Source organism: Anomaloglossus baeobatrachus, chromosome 4 (assembly GCF_048569485.1).
Source record: "Anomaloglossus baeobatrachus isolate aAnoBae1 chromosome 4, aAnoBae1.hap1, whole genome shotgun sequence".
Lineage (NCBI taxonomy): Eukaryota > Metazoa > Chordata > Amphibia > Anura > Aromobatidae > Anomaloglossus > Anomaloglossus baeobatrachus.
In genome coordinates this window covers 640,439,823-640,460,976 of record NC_134356.1, presented here as the reverse complement: position 1 = coordinate 640,460,976, position 21,154 = coordinate 640,439,823, and positions in this window count along the sequence as shown.

The following is a 21,154-nucleotide window of genomic DNA, read 5'->3' as shown; positions in this document are numbered from 1 at the left end:
GGAAAGGCTCAACCAGCAGATTCTGACACTTCCAGGAATTAGCATCCTTCCGAGTTTGGCCATCAGCAGAGCAACCACTTGAGAGTAGTTTTTAATAATCTGGTGGTAATAATTAGTTAAGTCAAAAATATTTGGAGGGTTTGGAGATCAACTGGCTGTGGTCAATCGAATATTGCAAAAACTTTGTTTAGGTGTCATGAGGGACTATGGGGTTAGCGACAAATCAAGGAAACCGGGGCCTCTAAGCTGACCCTCAGACTAGGGGGCCCTGGGTTATCCCTACTCTCAGAGATACCCCTAATCATGGGGATGTCTGAGTTTCCTCCTTGGCCCTGCTCCTGACCAGCCCTAATTGTACACCTCCTCCCCCAGGAGGGCCGGGACAGGAGTGTGTTTTAACCCACAGAAACAAACAGGGGAAACCAAAACTCTGTTATATAGCACACACGCACAGAGGGATAAGTCAAGAAGAGATTAGGAGGAAAACACAAGCAGGGTGGAAACAAGATGATGGGTAAACTACACAACAACACAAAGCACAAGCTACAATCTCTCCAGCACACTATCTGGCAGGCAAACTATAATACTTTGATCTCCCCTGCTCAGGGCAGGTCAAAGTGCGCCTGCACCGGACCTCAATGCCGGTTAGTGTGCATGATGTAGGACGTGTCATGCACCCAGGCTTCAGAAGAAGGAGTGTGAAGCCCCACAGGTGGTGTGTCGGTGTCGGTGCGTTACCTTCAGGGACTCCACGTTGCTGGATCTCCGTCACTGGTAGGAAATCTTCTGTTTTGATCGTGACGCCACTCTCAGTATTGCGGTCAGTGGGGACCGCCACTGCAGGTTAGGGGACGCCTGGGGCTGATGGTGTGTGCAGTTAGTTGGAATAGCCTCCTGAGAGTGAGGCAAGCCCCAGGGCCCGGTGTAAGTTTGTAGTACCACAAGGCGCAGAATAACTCCACACAGGCAGAATTGTCTTTCAAGGGCTTTACTCACATTTGATGGCAGGGTGAGTAGCCCGGGCGTAGCTGAGATGAACCAGATGGGAACCAGGTATCCTTCAGGCTGACTTTATGAGGGTGACTACTGACTCGCCTTCCTTAGCCCTTGGTGGTTTGGGGTGACCCCGACTTTTAGTCCCTATGGGGGTCGCCCAGGGAAGATGCTGCAGCCTCTCTCCCCCTTTTGTTTGCCGTTTGCTTGTTCCCCGGACCAGGCCACTCCAGCTTCTTGCCTCCTGTGACCTATGGGCCCTCACTGCGGTTACGTGGCTGCGGCTTTTGTGGTGTTGTGGTGTGGGCTTTGAGAGCCCCACACCGGCAGGTTTAGCAGAAGAAAGCTGGATCTATCTTCGCTTCGGGATCTGCCGCCCGGTTGGGCCTGGTGCTCTCTAGCAGTCTCCTTACTTCCCACTCCGTTGCACTCCCTAGCTGAAGCTGGCTTTCAGGTAGCCCTCCTAGTTGACCGTTCTCCCCCGTCTGTAGCCACTGCGCGGACGCTGTCAGATTGCACAGCTCCAGGGATCTGCTCCTCACTTGAGCTCCCTGGACTCTACACTGAACTGGCTCACTGCTCCTCCTCTCCTGTTCTTGCCTACGCCACCTAGCAACCAGACTCTCCACCACACCCCTTGAGAGGAGATGGAGGCTCTACCCCCTCCACTATTCCAGTGAAGGTGAAGGCTTGCCCCCTCCTGGGATCCCCAGGGGTCCTCTCATGGGTACATGTGTGAGACCTGATCACTATGCGCCTGTGTTCCACACCCCGGTCAGCCTTCTGGATTACCTGTATTGTACTGTCCCCAGCATGGGTGCAGTACTCAGTGGTGCCTGACCAGGTCAGGGGCGCCACAGGAGGACAAAAATGGTCGAAAGAGGAGGAGCCGAACCCGGAGAATGGAGACACCCATCCAACCAGTCTGCATTGCACCGCCCCTTAGGTGAGTATTACAAAGTGATTTTTACATTTTACACAACGGCCTGGGCTCTTATATAGAGCATGTTATAATGCTGTGTATAAGAGCCCACTGGTGGTGGCCGCAGCTTATAGTCTCCAAATCTAGTGAGAGGTTCCCTTTAAAAAATAAATGTTTTCAACCTGTAGTGCACCAATCTGCAGAGTTACCTTAAAGGAATCAAGGAGCCATTCGTAGACATTTGGTCTAGATGTGTCCTCAGGGAAACAAAAGGAATTTTCAGGCTTAGAGAAGTCTATGAAGTGTCCTGCTACTCCAGAATCAATGAATGCTTCTCCTGAGAACTGAGAGGAAGCGAAGGAAACAGACATGGGCACGAGCAATTTTTCTTTAATGCAGGACAAGCGTTACCACCAAGTTGCTGAAGTTTCCCTGTGTGGCCTTCAGTTTGGGACAGTTTGTGCAAGAGTTATCCCCTTACCCAGAATATAGCCAGAGTTCCCGGGAAAGTCAATGTGATCTTTCGGCCAGTGACAATCTCTTCCTACTGATTTGCCCAGGTTCCGGTACAGCCGATCTGGGAGATGATATTAAATATACTGTTGAAGGAGAGTTACGAGAATCAAGATTCTTTTGCCTAGACCGCAAAACATAAGCCCATACGAGAAGCAAGGGAAATTAAAGCATCAAGGTTTTCCTAACAGGAAATTCATCTTTGACACAACTGGACAGTCCGGCATAGAAGACAACTAGGAGAGCATCATTGTTCCTAGCCAATTCAGCAACAGGGTACAGAAATGGATGGCATAACATCCCACAGAGTTAATCCCTTGTTTTAGCTGCAGTATGGAATCAGCCGCTGAGTGAACGCAACCTGGTTATTCAAATGGTCAAAGGAATGTGGTAAGAAAGGGGGTTAGATAATGCTTCATGAGGTTGTCCCTCTCCTAAAATGGTGCAAGCCAATGCCAAAGCATCACCAATCAAGAAAAAATGTATGCAATTTACATTGGTCACAAGAAAAACACTGAAGGCATAATTTAAAGTGTATGATGCATTGATTTACAAAATCCCGGACGGCTTCAAAACTGCCATTAAAACATGCAGATGCAGGAATATGGGGAGCTTTTTCCCAAACAGGATGTTGCACATTAGGGTGTGGCAGGTATTGAAGAACTGGTGAGAAGACTGCAGGAGTCTGATTCAGTGCATCCAGACAGGCTGAGAGGTTTCGAGCAGCCTGGACAAGTTTACATTCCCACGGCAATGCTGCTGCGCCTTTGGATCCACGGTCTCAGTAATCTATCAAGATCACCTTGTGAGGTGGAGTTTCCAACCTCAAGGTCCAGGTGGGCACTGAGGCCACAGACCTCAGTGTAGCAGGCAGGTGAGGAATGTGCGAAACGGGTATCAAAAGTACTGGAAGCTGCAGACAGACAGGAGGCTGCTAGCAGAGGTACTGGAAGCTGTAGGCAGAGGGTAGGCTGGTAGCAGAGGTTTAGGAAACCACAGGCAGACAGGAGTCCAGTAACAGAGGTACTGAAAGCTTCCCTAATGAAGCTTGATTTGAAACACGCGTCAGTCGTGGTTTTTTTAAAGGTAAACTGTACTCCATGCCAGTGTACATTACCATTATGTGCATTTTCATGTGATATCACTCTCTCCTTGTTTACCGGTATGTATCGTCGAGGGCTACAAGTTAGACAGGACTTGCTATTTTGGCTGGTACCTTTTTAGATATCCATCCACTGTAATTGCATACAATATAACCCTGTATTGATTAGTAGTATTCCCACAAGGGAATTTTGCTATTATCTCTTACCTACCTTTAGTATTTTATGTCTGTAATTTAGTTTTTCACAACTATGTTATCCAATAAAGAATATATTTTTTAGTGATTGAGCCTTGAAAATTGTTTATATAGATGTACCTATAACATGTGATAGCTTTGTTCATCTTGCTCTATAAACTGCACACCTGAAGCCTCATGAGGCTCAACATTACCAGTAACAGATCAACGAGTGTAAAATCGGCCTGTAATGAATGATAGATTGTGGCAGCTAGATTTTCTTTGGTTATTGCAGAGCTTGGCAGAGACGATACCAAAGTATATATACAATATATTCCGATGTGTTGGATTCTCCTTTGACAGTTGCTCGTCAAGGGTGGAATCGGATGTGTACAGCATATACGAATATATTATACGGTCACTGTGAAATTACTCAAGAGCCTACCCCAGAATATTGCCTCTTCCATCAATAGTCAGTCAATTGTGTGATTGTCCTGACAATTGTTTTCAGTGGTGAGATATCTTAGTGATCTCTGACAATTTTGGTGGCAGTGGTGGGTTTGGTAATGTCTGTCCCTGACAATTTGATGCTAATTGTAGGTACGTTGGTAATGATCTCTCTGACAAATGGTATGTCTGTCCCTAAGAAAAATAATCAGATATCAATTGGTGGAATAATAAGGGAAGTTGGGCTTGAAAATCAATCTGCAGATCGAGCAGAGCCTCCATTAAGAATACACTTTAGTGCAGTTGTCGCGGGCGGAGGAGGGGACGCTGCGCTCTCCCACTGCTCGGGTCCGGCTGCCGCTGCTGCTGCGGCCTGCTGCTGCTTGGTGGCTCGAGCGATGGGCCAGATCCCGGGGACTCGAGCGGCGCTCCTCGCCCGTGAGTGAAAGGGGTTTGGTTGTGGGGATAGACGCCACCCACGGTTGTGGTGATTGTGTGGACACCACCGCTGCTCTGTCTGGGGAGCCCGGGAGTGATGGTATGGAGCAGCCAGTTGTTGATTTGCCCCTCCGTGGGTAGGGGGTTTGGTAGTCCCGGGGCCCAGAGATGGGGTTGGAATGGTGGGCAGGCGGGTTATTAGGGCCTGTGGAGGTGCAGGGGCGCAGGGGCAGCGCTGTGCCGCACGGCACGGAGGTACTCACTCAGCCAGTAAACACGACACAGTTCTCGGTAAACAAACGGCTTGTTGGACGGGTCCCTCGGACGGTTACGGTGCTGGTGTTCCCTGCAGTTGACGGTGACGGTCTCTTCCCTGCACCTATGTGTAGTCTTTTGGTAGCGATGGATTCCCACCGGTAACCCGCTCCCCGACCTGGATATGAGCCGGAGGAACCCCTCTCTTGCCCGCAGGCGCTGGCCCTGGGAAACTGGTGCCTTGGCGGTGGCGGTGTCTCCCCTTAATGGTCGGACTGTTGCCTTCAAACGGGACTTGGTTGTTGGGAGACAGACGTCCCCTTCACTGACGGATTTGGCAAATTATGGCGACTCCTAGCCTTGCCGGGATCCGAAAGGCCCCTGCCCTGGTGCTGACTGTTCTTTGTATACCGCTCCGGTACCGCCGGGTCACCACCCGTCCGCGGTCCTTTCGGCAACCTCCGAGCAATCTCTTCTGCAGACGGTCACCTCCGTCTGCCAACTTTGCTGTCTCAGTCCGGGGCACACACCCGGACTAACTTCAGGCTTCTTGCTGTCACTTTTCTCTGTCACTACAACTCCACTGTTTACTCCTTCCACTTTGAACTCTCACTCTAGACTCGACTGCCTGGTTTTCCCGCCTCCAGGGCTGTGAACTCCTCGGTGGGCGGAGCCAACCGCCTGGCCCACCCCCTGGTGTGGACACCAGCCCCTGGAGGAAGGCAACAAGGATTTATGTTCTGACCTTGGTGTTCCTGCAGGGAATGTGGGGTGCGTGTGGTGTTGTGACCTGTGACCCCTGGCTTGCCCAGGGTGTCACATTCCCCCTTAGCAAAACGCAGACCGTCCTCGGGCTGCCCGTCCAACACCGGTTTTATTTTCCTTTTTGTTTTTCTGTGAAAAAGTAGAAAACGGTAACATATTTACAAGTAAAATAACATCTTCCCACATCGAGAGGTACTCTTATTTAAACATTACGGTTTCAAACGGTTTACGGTTACGGTCTCCGCTCTCTCCCACCCAAGCAACCTGGCCCTGATGCTGCCCCTAGAAAACAGGCAGCACCCCTTGACCCCAGTCCTGCACCAAGTTACCCGAGCGGGATCTGTCCTTCCCCTCCAGAGGGTAGCCACCGGTTCCTGTGGTGGCTGGGCCCCAGCCGGCTCTGCTGCGGACCCTCCCTCCAACCTGCCTCTCCGGAGGCGGTAATTGCGGAAACGGTAACAGTAACACAACTTATTTACAAGCCACTAACGTCTGTGGTTGCCCTGCAAGTTCACGGGCTTGTCCATGAGCAGTTCCTCATGCAAACAACTTTGAACGGTCCCCATGGGGACAACGGTGCCGGCAACGGCCGGTTTTCCAAATCACGGTGAATCAGGTGAACTTCACGGTTTAATTTTACTTATCATCATTTTCAACTTTTAAACAGGCACACTGGTGGTCCCAACGGGGACTGGACAACGGGGTTCCGCTGCCCTACTCAGAGTCTTCGACTTCTTCTGGAGGAGGAGGTGCAGCACTTACACGAGACTCCTGGCTGCCCCTCAATTTCGCATCTAGGGCAAACCACCCCCTCTCTCCATAGTGCCGGGTGTACTGCACTATGTCGCCCGGCATCAGGTTACGACCGGGGTGCTCCTCGGGCAGGTGAGCATTCTCATCCCGCCGGGCTATAAACACTTCGGCCTCCAGGCCCGGTTCATATATAAACCCATAGCCCCGGCGGACATCAAACCGCCTCACCTGTCCTTCATACAGCGGGCCCCGGACACGGAAAGTCGCTTGTCTCAGACTCTCTTTTTCTCTGATTGCACGGGCCACCAGCTCCGCTTTCTTCCTTTCCCTCTCACCGATCTCCGGGCCCAGCGGTACCGGCTCCCTGTCCCAATACGGCGCTGCTGCGAGCTCCGGCGCACGGGTTGGGCCCCGCGGGACATTCTGGACGCTGCCCACTGTCAGGGATCTGGGCGGCAGGTCCCGCGGCGTCTTGGCCTTGGACGCCGCCTTGCAGCGGCAACCCGGCGCAACCTCAGCCGAGGTGTGGGGGGTGGGCACAGGGGCTTTCCGCAGTTGGGCCTTCGGCTCGGAACAGGTTATCAGCTCCGGCTCGGGGGACTTCTCAGGGGATGCCTCCAGTGCAGACTTCGGGGACTTCCATGGCAGCACCTCCAATTTGCTTCGGGCTCCGGCTACAGGTCGGCCCGCCGGGGCGGGCATGCTGGGTATCGCTACCGGTTGCGGTGGCAGCGGGCCTAGTGGCGGGGTCACAGCTTCCGAGACGGGTGGCGACGGAGGTAACAGGGCGAGAGGGTTTGGACCGGGTCCCGCAGCCGCGATGACCGGCCCTTCAAGGGCATCGGGGCGTGGGTCACTCACCCTCCCTTCCTCAGCTTCCTCCTCGCATCTCCGCACGGTTGCTATCACGTCCGCCATGTCGGCCTCCCACTCCTCCATGAGGAGCTGCATTTTGACCTGCAGCCTTTGATAGAGCTGCGCGATCCGGATCTCTACCCACGCCGCGGTTCCCGGCGCGGGGGCTATGGTGCTTCGGGACGGCATCCACATGCTGCTGGCGGCTTCTTCCAGGAGCAGGGTGACTGCAGAGTCCTGGCGTCCCTGCTTTTATAGCTGCGTTCACATGCAGCCAGCCGCCATCACGTCCCCCTTAGCTTCTTTTTGGCCCCTCCTCTATTGGGGCGGGGTTTTGGCCTTCGCGCCTCTGCTACTCGAGAAGACGCTCGAGCGGGAACTCTTCGCGCCAAAGATGGCGGCTTCTGAAATTTTCCGGCCGGACACCTCCGGCGGTCACAAGGCGCACCTCTACCCAACGGCAGAGTGGTAAGATCCTGTTCGTGACGCCAAGTTGTCGCGGGCGGAGGAGGGGACGCTGCGCTCTCCCACTGCTCGGGTCCGGCTGCCACTGCTGCTGCGGCCTGCTGCTGCTCGGTGGCTCGAGCGATGGGCCGGATCCCGGGGACTCGAGCGGCGCTCCTCGCCCGTGAGTGAAAGGGGTTTGGTTGTGGGGATAGTTTATTGTCCGTGACGCCACCCACGGTTGTGGTGATTGTGTGGACACCACCGCTGCTCTGTCTGGGGAGCCCGGGAGTGATGGTATGGAGCAGCCAGTTGTTGATTTGCCCCTCCGTGGGTAGGGGGTTTGGTAGTCCCGGGGCCCAGAGATGGGGTTGGAATGGTGGGCAGGCGGGTTATGGGGCCTGTGGAGGTGCAGGGGCGCAGGGGCAGCGCTGTGCCGCACGGCACGGAGGTACTCACTCAGCCAGTAAACACGACACAGTTCTCGGTAAACAAACGGCTGGTTGGACGGGTCCCTCGGACGGTTACGGTGCTGGTGTTCCCTGCAGTTGACGGTGACGGTCTCTTCCCTGCACCTATGTGTAGTCTTTTGGTAGCGATGGATTCCCACCGGTAACCCGCTCCCCGACCTGGATATGAGCCGGAGGAGCCCCTCTCTTGCCCGCAGGCGCTGGCCCTGGGAAACTGGTGCCTTGGCGGTGGCGGTGTCTCCTCTTAACGGTCGGACTGTTGCCTTCAAACGGGACTTGGTTGTTGGGAGACAGACATCCCCTTCACTGACGGATTTGGCAAATTATGGCGACTCCTAGCCTTGCCGGGATCCGAAAGGCCCCTGCCCTGGTGCTGACTGTTCTTTGTATACCGCTCCGGTACCGCCGGGTCACCACCCGTCCGCGGTCCTTTCGGCAACCTCCGAGCAATCTCTCCTGCAGACGGTCACCGCCGTCTGCCAACCTTGCTGTCTTAGTCCGGGGCACACACCCGGACTAACTTCAGGCTTCTTGCTGTCACTTTTCTCTGTCACTACAACTCCACTGTTTACTCCTTCCACTTTGAACTCTCACTCTAGACTCGACTGCCTGGTTTTCCCGCCTCCAGGGCTGTGAACTCCTCGGTGGGCGGAGCCAACCGCCTGGCCCACCCCCTGGTGTGGACACCAGCCCCTGGAGGAAGGCAACAAGGATTTATGTTCTGACCTTGGTGTTCCTGCAGGGAATGTGGGGTGCGTGTGGTGTTGTGACCTGTGACCCCTGGCTTGCCCAGGGTGTCACATTCCCCCTTAGCAAAACGCAGACCGTCCAGGGCGCCACACAGTGGTCACCAAATTTTCAAAACTTGAGAGCCACATTCAGCTCTAAGAGAGGTTTGTGAGCTACATCTACCTCCCACCCCACCCAGAATCCCATTTACCAGTAATATGACAGCCAAAGCTTTTCCACAGAAATCACAATGAAGCAGTATACAGGGTTTCCTTTTTTACCCCATCTTGATCTGCTCTTTTCTGCTATTGTGACGCCCTGGCAGAACCAGGTAGTCACACATTAGGCCCCTGCTTAACATTATCCCTCACAGGGTTACATTCAGCTGACCTGAAACCCTAGTCACCTCCCCCTGGGCAAGACAGGCACACCAGTGGGCAGGACCAGGCATTTAGGAAACGCCCACCTAGGGGTCTAGACAGCCCGGGGCGGGATAAACGTCAGATAAAGTCTAGAGTTCAAGTTGACAGGAGTGGAGGCTGGGGCTAGGTGTAGCTCCAGCAGAGGCGAAGCTCAAGTTGACTGGTGCCAGGGTGGGATCCCCGTTGCCTTGGCTAGGTGGCAGACGGTGGTCTCCATCAGCAGGCAATGGGAAGACGGCAGCCGGAGATCCGAGGTGGACCGGGACAGGGTTATAGCTCGCTGTTACCGACACCAGAGAACCAACCCGGAAACCGTGCACAGAGGGGGTACCTGGACCCTGAAGCCAGGACCGGAACCAACGGCCTAGCTAATTAACCAATTGAAGGCAGGATTTTATGTCCTGTCCCAACCAAAGTCCCGAAAGCAGACAACCACCCACAGAGAGGGATAGGGCAACCGCCAGGGTCCAGGAGATTCCACGGGTCAGCGTCAGCTGGCACGACTCCTCAGGTACACAACAAGCTGGGAGCGGACTCCCGTGTTCCATACCGGGAAGTCCAGAACAAACACAAAACAGTGCAGAGGGAAAGACGGCGACCACCAGCCCGGGTGGGGGACCAGAGTACAACCGGCCGCAGCAGCCGGCCACCAGCACCTTGGCTTACCAAAAGACTCGTGTGATTTATTCAACTGTGAGAAACCAAACATTCCCTGGTACGTTCGGGCGCCCCGGCCCTTGCCATCGCCATCCCCTGCACGGAGCCACTGGGTTCCGGGGTAACCATCCCTACCCACCGAGGGATTAACATCCAGCTGACATTACATCTCCCCCAGGTGTGCCACAACAGCAGCGGTGGTGCAACACTTCACCACACACCATGGGTGGCGTCACAAACTGAATGCGGCCAAGGCCGTACAACTACGTCCCCCCTTTTCATTTGGCATGTCTGCGTGACCCCCGGGTCCAGAGGATCCCTCGAGCCATGCAAAGGGTCCGGATCCGAGCAGCCCGGCTGCTACAGGCGTAGGGGCGGCACACCCCAAAAACTGGCATCACGAACAGGATTGTAACCCATCCACCTACCTGGTGGAAGTGCGCCTTGCTTTGGACAGTCAGCGGTGATCCGTTGAAAATTTTTGAGAAGTTTCCATTTTGCCGCTATTTTTAGGCTCGAAAAACAACAGCCCAGTGTCTTCTTCCCCGAGAAAGGGCATGAAGCTGAAGCCCCGCCGCATGGGAACAAGGCCGGAAGGAAACAACACCCTGAGGCCGAAAACGAAACTTACCTGCCGCACGGAGGAGTGCTTGCAAAAGACCAAGGGGGGGCGGGTGAAGTGTCTCCAGCATGTGACTCGAAGAGATAAAGGGCAGAGACGCCAGGACTCTGCTACCCTTTTGTTCCTGGACACCGACAGAGAAGGATGGCTGACCCGGCTGGCAACCCGATTGTGGAGAAGCCTGTGCCCGGGCACGCCGACTGGGTGGAAGCTCAGACGGAGCGAATGTGCCGGAAGATCCAAGCTCAGGCCAATTTCTTGCTGAAGAGATGGACGGCTGAGATGGACGTTATTTCTTAATTGATTTGTAGTCTTTCGTTTGTGAACCCGGCCCCACCACACCTATTGCCAGTCCACATTATACGGATATATAGCCTGGGTCTCAGCTTCCCAACACGGTAAGTTTTTTAACTGCATGAGAGGACACACACAAGCTAGGGACCCCAACGTAGAGAAATACTTTGGCGTAGTGTTGGGGCTCTGTTGCATTGATCAATTCAATAGCTAAATTTCTCTTTATTCATATGTTCATGGCAGTAATGCAGATTCCATTTTTCACATTTCATTCTTACATATAGCTATTGGATTTTTCATGTCAGTATTCACACAGCAGTTTCTGCTTTTCATGTATTCCCCTTACATAGTCACTGGTGTGCATACCTTCTCTCCATATAGTGTAGTTTTTTTAGGTTTTTGCACCCAGTTCAGACTCAGAATTGGTGTTCCAGACGTTATTTCTTAATTTGTTAGTACTCTTTCGTTTGTGAACCCGGCCCCACCACACCTATTGCCAGTCCACATTATACGCATATATAGCCTGGGTCTCAGCTTCCCAACACGGTAAGTTTTTTAACTGCATGAGAGGACACACACTAGCTAGGGACCCCAACGCAAAAAATTGAGCAGGGATGCCGATCCGTTATGTGCATTCCTGATCAGCACTCGGCGGGACGCACGGACGGATGCGATACAAAAAATGTGGGGGATACGGAAAAAAAGTCACCCCGAAAATTGACCAAGGGATGCTGATCCGTTATCTGCATCCCTGATCAGCACTCGGCGGGACGCACAAACGGGTGAGGTAAAAAATTGACAGGGGATACAGAAGAAAAAAAAAAAGTTATTCTCACAGTACCCAGAGGATTAGCAGGAGGATCACTGACCAGAAAAACTGCAGGAGGAACAGAAGGCAAGCGAGATGGACAGCTTTACAGGCGCAGCAGGCATGAGGTTGAACAGCTTATCAGAAGACCCAGGAAGGACCCAGCGATGGAGGCAGATGTGATCGGGCCAGTGAAGACCTCGGATGACCGGGTGAAAATAGGTAAGAGGACTTCAGAGGGAGAGCAGATGGAGAGGGGGAGACCGGAGAAGCAGCTGCAGAAGCATGGGAGCAGAATAGAGATCACAAGGGAGGCAGGCAGATCGCGGGGGGAGCAGATCGCGATGTCGGGGGGCAGATCGGGGCGTGTGGGGGCAGATCACGGGGGGAGCACGGGCAGGGGCCATCGCGGAAGCACGCAGGGGCCATCGCGGGAGCGCAATACTTACAGTTGGAGCAAGAGCGGTGGCAGCAGCGGTGGCGGCAGCGTTGGAGTGGTACTACAAGTTCCAGCCAGTGCACGCTGCAGACATGCTGGGGGAGGCTCCCCAGACCAGCACAGGCCTGGGGAGGGCGGCCACCTCCAGATCAGACCGCCCCACTGCACACTGATTGGAGCGATTGCGCGTCATAGCACGATCACTCCAATCAGTGCTGCAGGGGCTGGGGGGTGACATGTTTGATCTCCTGCTATGATCTGCTGCAGCTGCTACAGCACCTCACAGCAGAATCTCACAGTATTACACTGGTTCAGGCTTTGTTTTAGCCGAAATCAGTGCGAACAATGTGGTTGGCGGTTCAGATTTGAACAGCCAATCACAACGATCGTCGATGGGGGGTGGCGATGCCACACCCCCTGGGGTCAAGCAAAGGTCCCCTGCTGTAAGAAACAGCAGGGGACATCATTTGAAAGCCGTTGCTATGGCCACGGCAATCAAATGAATTTTAGGCAGTAAAGTTACGTAACTTTACTGCCCGCGGTCGTGAAGGGGTTAAACAATCCTGCTCTGTCCTCTATCCTAACTGGTCTTTCCTAAAGGGACCGTGCGGATATCGCACTTTGACTATGAGGCCTACTATGGTTTCCTAACCGCTACGCCCAGGCGTACACTCACGTCACTGTCCGCAGGAGCGGTTTTCTTTGAGGCTTGACAGTACGGTGGTGCACACTTCACTCCAGGAGGGCGATGTAGGACTTCTCTTCCCACGATTCACCGGCCAGCTGGGCTCATCAGGTGACGTCTTCTAGCAGGCACGATAACTACTCTCCTGTGTGCATCCCTCTGCATGTTGTGGAACTCTCTCACACAGTCTGCCACTTCCTGCTTCTCCCTGCACTTTTCTCAGGGCAGACAAAACAAACACACAGCAGCAGGGGAGATGCTGGCCATTCCACTGTGCTCTGCAGGGGAGCAGTCTCTTAAATCCACAGTAAAGCAACATCTTTGGTAGGGGCTGCACTTCCCTACATATTCACCTTTTCCTCCATCTGGGGGATGTAAAAACTTGAGGGCACATGTGCGACTGCCAGGGACAGACGGGGACTAATGTTCAGCCCTGGTCAACTTGTTGCGTGGTGAATGTATAATATCTTTGTGCAGTTGTTGTGCACTTGTAGGCAGGGCCGTATTTGCCATTAGGCACTTGAGGGCACGTGCCTGGGGCGGCGCCTTCCAGGGGGGCGGCGCCCAAACCAAAATTAAAAAAAAAAAAAAAAAAATATTTTTTTAAATCTTCCTCCCTCCTCCAAACTCTTTATTAAATCCGGCGCCTTTTTGGAGGAGGGAGGGGATGCACAGTCATTTATAGTCGCGTCTATAACACGCGAATATAAATGAAACTGTGAGCATGCCGGCACTTACTTCCGGGGTCAGAGGAGCTGTAATCAGCTCCCCGCCCCGACACGCTGCCATGCGCTCACTGTGCAGAGGTCACAGGAGCGTGAGGCAGCGCCGCGCAGAGGAGGACGGGACATGGAGCCGCCGCCGAGGAAGATGTGAGATGATGATCCTGCCACCGCCACCACCACCGCAGAGAACGGGAGGTGCAGCCGCCGGAGATGCCGCCTGGAGCAGGTAAGCGCTTTACAGCCGAAGACAGCGCCGAACAAGCAACTCCGGGGGGGGAGGGAGGATGCCGGAGGATGTGGGGGCACAACATGGAGGATGGGGGGATGGAACATGATATGGGGGCGCAACATGGAGGATGGGGGGATGGAACATGATATGGGGGCGCAACATGAAGGATGGGGGGATGGAACATGATATGGGGGCGCAACATGGAGGATGGGGGGATGGAACATGATATGGGGGCGCAACATGGAGGATGGGGGGATGGAACATGATATGGGGGCGCAACATGGAGGATGGGGGGATGGAACATGATATGGGGGCGCAACATGGAGGATGGGGGGATGGAACATGATATGGGGGCGCAACATGGAGGATGGGAGGGGGATACAGCATGATGTGGGGGTGCAGCATGGAGGATGGGGGGGATGCAGCATGATGTGGGGGCGTAACATGGAGGATGGTGGGGGCATGCAGCATGATGTGGGGGTGCAACATGGAGGATGGGGGGATGGAACATGATATGGGGGCGCAACATGGAGGATGGGGGGATGGAACATGATGTGGGGGCGCAACATGGAGGATGGGGGGGATGCAGCATGATGTGGGGGCGCAACATGGAGGATGGGGGGATGGAACATGATATGGGGACGCAACATGGAGGATGGGGGGATGGAACATGATATGGGGGCGCAACATGGAGGATGGGGGGGATGCAGCATGATGTGGGGGCGCAACATGGAGGCTGGGGGGGGATGCCGCATGATGTGGGGGCGCAACATGGAGGATGTGGGGGCGCAACATGGAGGATGGGGGGCTGGAACATGATATGGGGGCGCAACATGGAGGATGGGGGGATGGAACATGATGTGGGGGCGCAACATGGAGGATGGGGGGGGATGCAGCATGATGTGGGGGCGCAACATGGAGGATGGGGGGATGGAACATGATATGGGGGCGCAACATGGAGGATGGGGGGATGGAACATGATATGGGGGCGCAACATGGAGGATGGGGGGGATGCAGCATGATGTGGGGGCGCAGCATGGAGGATGGGGGGGGATGCCGCATGATGTGGGGGCACAACATGGAGGATGTGGGGGCGCAACATGGAGGATGGGGGGATGGAACATGATATGGGGGCGCAACATGGAGGATGGGGGGATGGAACATGATGTGGGGGCGCAACATGGAGGATGGGGGGGATGAAGCATGATGTGGGGGCGCAGCATGGAAGATGGGGGGGATGAAGCATGATGTGGGGGCGCAACATGGAGGATGGGGGGGATGAAGCATGATGTGGGTGCGCAACATGGAGGATGTGGGGGCGCAACATGGGGATGGAGCATGATGTGGGGGCGCAGCATGGGGGATGGAGCAGAATGGGAAAATGGGGGGGGGGAGGGAAAATGAGGGAGGGTGGTGGACAGTATAGCAAATGGGAGTTACAGTATGGAGAATGAGAGGCATGGTATGGAGAATGGGGTAGCACGGGGGGGGCATGGTATGGAGAATGGGAAAGCATGGGGGGTACTCTGTATGGAAGGGGAACCATGGTGGGCTTGGTATGGAGGGGGCTTGATATGGAGAAGGGGCAGCATGGGGAGCGCTCATTTAGGAGCCTGGAAGGGCTGGATATACAGAATGCGAAGCATAAGGCTCATTATAGAGGGGGGACATCATGAGGGGGGCAGTGAAGTGGGGGCTGCATGGAGAGGTGGGGACAGTGGAGGTCATAGTTCATAAGTGAGGAAGATCTGGAGGGTATAATTCAGTGGGGAGGACAGTGGGGGTTTTTATGTGAGGGGGCAGTGTAGTGGGAATGTTATAGGAGAGAATGTGGAGGCTGTATACTGTAAGTGACACGGTGTGGGGTCATGCTTTGTGCTGTGAGCTCAGTGATGGGCAGTTATTTATTCTTGGGCACAGCCTTGGCTTACTTAGGGTGGTTACTCTTTAGTGAGGAGAATTATGAGTCTGTCACCAGGTTTTTGCCACCTAATTTGAGAGCAGCATAATGTAGGGGCAGAGATCCTGATTCCAGTGTTGTCACTTACTGGGCTGCTTAGTGTAGTTTTGATAACATCACTGTTTAATCAGCAGTAGTTATCATTACAGGACTACTTGGTGTGCTGCAGGTAGTCCAGCATATTCATGAGCTCTGTATAACTGCGAGATCTGCAGCAGAGAAAATGACAGCAAACAGCTCAGTAAGTGACACATCGCTGGAATCAGGGGCTCTGTCTCTACATTATGCTGCTCTCAGATGGGGGAGCAAAACCTGGTGACAGATTCCCTATACGGGCACCATTGCAGTGTTTGCTGCAGCAGACCAAATAAGAGGGGAGTCTTGGGAGACGCAGGACAATGTGTTGCTAAGAGCGATGACATTTTACTTTTACTCCCAAAATGCCAATTAATCTGCAGACACATTTATACAGGGGACGTCGCTCTGGCATGTACAGTTTTAACTTAATATTTTATTATATATATGCAGACTGTTCTGTCCCCCCTGGTGCGGCCGATGTCTTCGTGCAGATGTGCACCGTCCTATTTGCATATTAAAGACAGTCCCTCGTCCTTAGGTGAGAGTCAGTGCTGTCTAAAATCACTTAGCATTTCTGCACGTGTCCTGACACTGGAGGAGCAGAGTAGCACTCCAAGTGTCAGTGTGGGTGCGCCTGCAGTGTGACTGCAGTGTCCGCGTGGGTGCGCCTGCAGTGTGACTGCAGTGTCCGCGTGGGTGCGCCTGCAGTGTGACTGCAGTGTCCGCGTGGGTGCGCCTGCAGTGTGACTGCAGTGTCCGCGTGGGTGCGCCTGCAGTGTGACTGCAGTGTCCGCGTGGGTGCGCCTGCAGTGTGACTGCAGTGTCCGCGTGGGTGCGCCTGCAGTGTGACTGCAGTGTCCGCATGCAATGTGACTGCAGTGTCCGCGTGGGTCCGCATGCAATGTGACTGCAGTGTCCGCATGCAATGTGACTGCAGTGTCCGCGTGGGTGCGCATGCAATGTGACTGCAGTGTCCGCGTGGGTGCGCCTGCAGTGTGACTGCAGTGTCCGCATGCAATGTGACTGCAGTGTCCGCGTGGGTCCGCATGCAATGTGACTGCAGTGTCCGCATGCAATGGGACTGCAGTGTCTGCATGGGTGCGCATGCAATGTGACTGCAGTGTCCGCGTGCAATGTGACTGCAGTGTCCGCATGCAATGTGACTGCAGTGTCCGCGTGGGTCCGCATGCAATGTGACTGCAGTGTCCGCATGCAATGGGACTGCAGTGTCCGCGTGGGTGCGCATGCAATGTGACTGCAGTGTCCGCGTGCAATGTGACTGCAGTGTCCGCATGCAATGTGACTGCAGTGTCCGCGTGGGTGCGCCTGCAATGTGACTGCAGTGTCCGCGTGGGTGCGCCTGCAATGTGACTGCAGTGTCCGCGTGGGTGCACCTGCAATGTGACTGCAGTGTCCGCGTGCAATGTGACTGCAGTGTCTGTCGCGGGCGGGGAGGAGGGTGTCAGCACACCGCGCTCACCCCTTCTGCTCGGGTCCGGCAGTTGCTCCTGGTGGCTCGAGCTGCGGGCCGGATCCCGGGGTGTCTCGAGCGACACTCCTCGCCCGTGAGTGAAAAGGGGGTGTTTGTTGGGATTATAGTTCGTGACGCCACCCACGGTTGTGGTGATGGCACCACCGCTGCTCAGTGTGAGGGTCCCGGGGATGGTGATGGGAGCAGCCAGGTGTTGTGTTGCCCCTCCGTGGGTAGGGGTTGGTGATCCCGGGGCCCGGTGAAGAGATGTGAAGTGTAGGGCCTGGAGGGCACAGGGACGCGGGGGCAGCGCTATGCCTTGCGGCACTGTGGTACTCACTCAGCCTGAGACACGGACACAGTTTGTACGGTAAACCAACGGCTGGTAGGACGGTCCCACAGACGGTTGCACCTGCACTCCCGGTAGGTGACGGTGACGTCTCTCTTCCTTGCACCTGTTTGACTGATGGTAGCGGTGGATTCCCTCCGGTTACCCGCTCCCCGACTGCAATCTGGGCCGGAGGAGCTCTACACTTTGCCCGCAGGCGCTGGCCCTGGGGAAACTGGTGCCTTGGCGGTGGCGGTGTCTCCCCGGTAATGGTCGGGCTGTTGCCGTCAATCGGGACTTTGTTGCTGGGGGATCTGCGTCCCCTTCACTGACGGATTCGGCAAATTGGGCGACTCCTAGCCTTGCCGGGGTCCGAGAGGCCCCTGCCCTGGTGCTGACTGTCCTTCGGAACACTGCTCCAGACCACCGGGCACACAGCCAACGGGGTCCTTCCAGGAACTTCCAAACGGTCCCCCTCCGGACAGTCACCGCCGTCGCTGACCTTGCTGTTCTAGCCCTACACACAGCTGGGCTCTCAGGCTTCTCCTTCTCTCTGCTCTGTCACCACTTCTTGCTTTCCTCCTGTTCCACTTTCCTTTCCTTCACTTTCACTTCTTGTTGTTTACTCTAGCCCCTGCCTGGGCTACTCTGCTTCTTTACTCAAGCCCTGCCTGGGCTAATCTGCTCTTCACTCCTTCATGTCCCTGAGCTTTCTGCCTGGTAACTTCCTGCCTCCAGAGTTGTGAGCTCCTTGGTGGGCGGAGCCAACCGCCTGGCCCACCCCCTGGTGTGCATCACAGACTCCTGGAGGGAGGCAACAAGGATTTCTGGTTAGCAGGTGTGCCTACCTGGAGTGTGGGGTGTAGTGGTGTTGTTATCTGTGTCCCCTGGCTTGCCCAGGGCGACACATGTCTGCATGCAATGTGACTGCAGTGTCCGCGTGGGTGCACCTGCAATGTGACTGCAGTGTCCGCGTGGGTGTGCATGCAATGTGATGCAGGTACGTTCTGACACCTGGTTGCTGCCTGTATTTGACTGCCGATTCAATGAGGAAGGTTGTTGAAGTGAGCAGACAGCACATCACAGCGCCGTGTCCCCCTCCTCACTGTGCTCCTCCTGTGTTGTGTGCACACCTGCACTGACGCTTGGAGTGTGCCGCTGTGCTCCTCCTGTGTTGGATGCACACCCACACTGACGCTTGGAGTGTGCCGCTGTGCTCCTCCTGTGTTGGATGCACACATGCACTGACGCTTGGAGTGTGCCGCTGTGCTCCTTCTGTGTTGTGTGCACACCCGCACTGACGCTTGGAGTGTGCCGCAGTGTTGGGTGCGGTGCAGTCAGGAGATTTGGTGTTATGGTGCTCACTCTCACCAATGGATCACTATTAATCAAGACAAAGGCCTGGCTAGTATTTTCCTATATTCGGTGGTATCGGTGCACCCAGGCTTAGGCCGCGCAGAAATGTCCTCATTTTCATATCAAATGTGGCTTTTTCAGTGAATATTAAAGGGAACCTGTTACACCCTTTTTCAATTCTAAACTGCCCCCCCTCTTGTTAGTGACGCAACGTTAAGTGATGCACATTTTCTGACTAACAAGACAATGGAGCAGTTTAATATTAAAGGTCGTGACCAGTTCCTTTTAAGCTGAACTCTATATGGGTGAGTTTATTTCTCCACAGATCATGTCCCCCATATAAATATTTCCGCAGTCTAGGTGTCATTTTGGGGTGACAGATTCCCTTTAAGTCAGCTTAAAAATCATCTCACCTGACGAATGAAAGTTTTTTTGCTCGTGCATCGGGTGATGGACACTGTTTAGATAAATCAGTTTCCCATCTTTGGCTGCAGCGTGAATGCTGCTTTAAAGGGGTTTTCTCACATTGGGAACTTACCCCCTATCCTTGGGATGGGGAATAACTTTCCAATCGCTGGGGGTCCGACTACCGTGGCCCCAAGTGTTTCCCAGAACCAGAACATGCAGACAGAATGGATTCCGGGAGTAAAATTTCATAGTCCTGTCTCCTGAGCTGTGCACTTAAGAGGTCTTTTGAGCAATTGGTGGGGGTCTCAAGTCCCACCCCATGATGCCCCTTCTCCCTACTGAGCCCACCTCTGCCCTACTAATCTCCTCAGAATTAATGGACCTAAACCTATAAGATCTCGTCCAAAAGTTAAGTCTACTGCCTGGGACTAATCAGTATTGTGGTTCTTATATGGTCCACAGTCTAATGATGGCTGGTAACAACTACCAGCATCTCCTTACCATTGTTAAGGACATACTGAGAGTTGTACGTTAATGCAATACATAGATGTATATGGGTCTAACCTGACACTGCACTTGATTGCTGTGTGAAGTTGGCAATGTATTCATGTACTGATGGTGGTTTTGGCGATGAATTGTCTTCAGGGTGGGTTTGGTGATGTATTATTGTATTTAGGGTGGTTTTGGTGATATTACTGTATTGACAGTAGTTCTGTTGATGTATTACTGTACTAACTGTGGTTTTGGTTACGTATTATTGTATGTAGTGTGGTTTTAGTTATGTATTACTGTACTGTTGGTGGTTCTGGTGATAGTCATGTGGCTGTTGTAATCTTTACCTTATCAGTCTTGATCCTAAAACATAGGGTCAGCGTGCTGGACTAAAAATACAGCTATCTGCATGTCTGTCAGCCGAATAAGTAATAGACTAAAGCCCCCATACACTATAGTCTGATTTTTAGGCCGGCAGCTATCTTGCTCGGCTCTCCCATATACAGGAGCACTCATTCTGCCAATTGTTTCTGTGTTCTTTATTAGAGCCGCTGCTGGACATCTCCGACAGCAGCTTATCATTTAGAGGATAATAGGATCTACACTCTGTAATCGGACATGCTGGATCCTTATTCCCCCCCCGACAATCAGAATTGAGAGCCCCTGTTCACATTGGGCTATCAGCAGAACCTGTCGATATTGGCGGGTTTAGACAACTTTAGGTTAATGTGTATGGAGGTCTTAACTACTATCTGAAGGCTCTGGGCTCTATCAGGGAATGTGCACACGTCTTGTAGATGTCTGTGAACCCCCGGAATTATTCAGACAGAAAACACTTCAGGACAGTCATCATTTTATCCTGAAGCAAATATTTATTTTTTTTGCTGTGGCTTCTTGGTTGTTTTTTCCAACATCTTTTAGCTACTGGATTTTACTTATTTTTTTAAATGAACTAGTAAGCGGCATCCAAGCAGAAGCCGCCATATAATGGCCGGTCACAACTAGTAAGCGGCATCCAAGCAGAAGCCGCCATATAATGGCCGGTCACAACTAGTAAGCGGCATCCAAGCAGAAGCCGCCATATAATGGCCGGTCACAACTAGTAAGCGGCATCCAAGCAGCAAGCGCCATATAATGGACCGGTCACAACTAGTAAGCGGCATCCAAGCAGAAGCCGCCATATAATGGCCGGTCACAACTAGTAAGCGGCATCCAAGCAGCAAGCGCCATATAATGGACCGGTCACTGTCAGCCGCTTCATGTCTGAGGAAACCTGACGCGCTTAAAAAAACTCCAAAGACTGAACATATGGACAGCAAG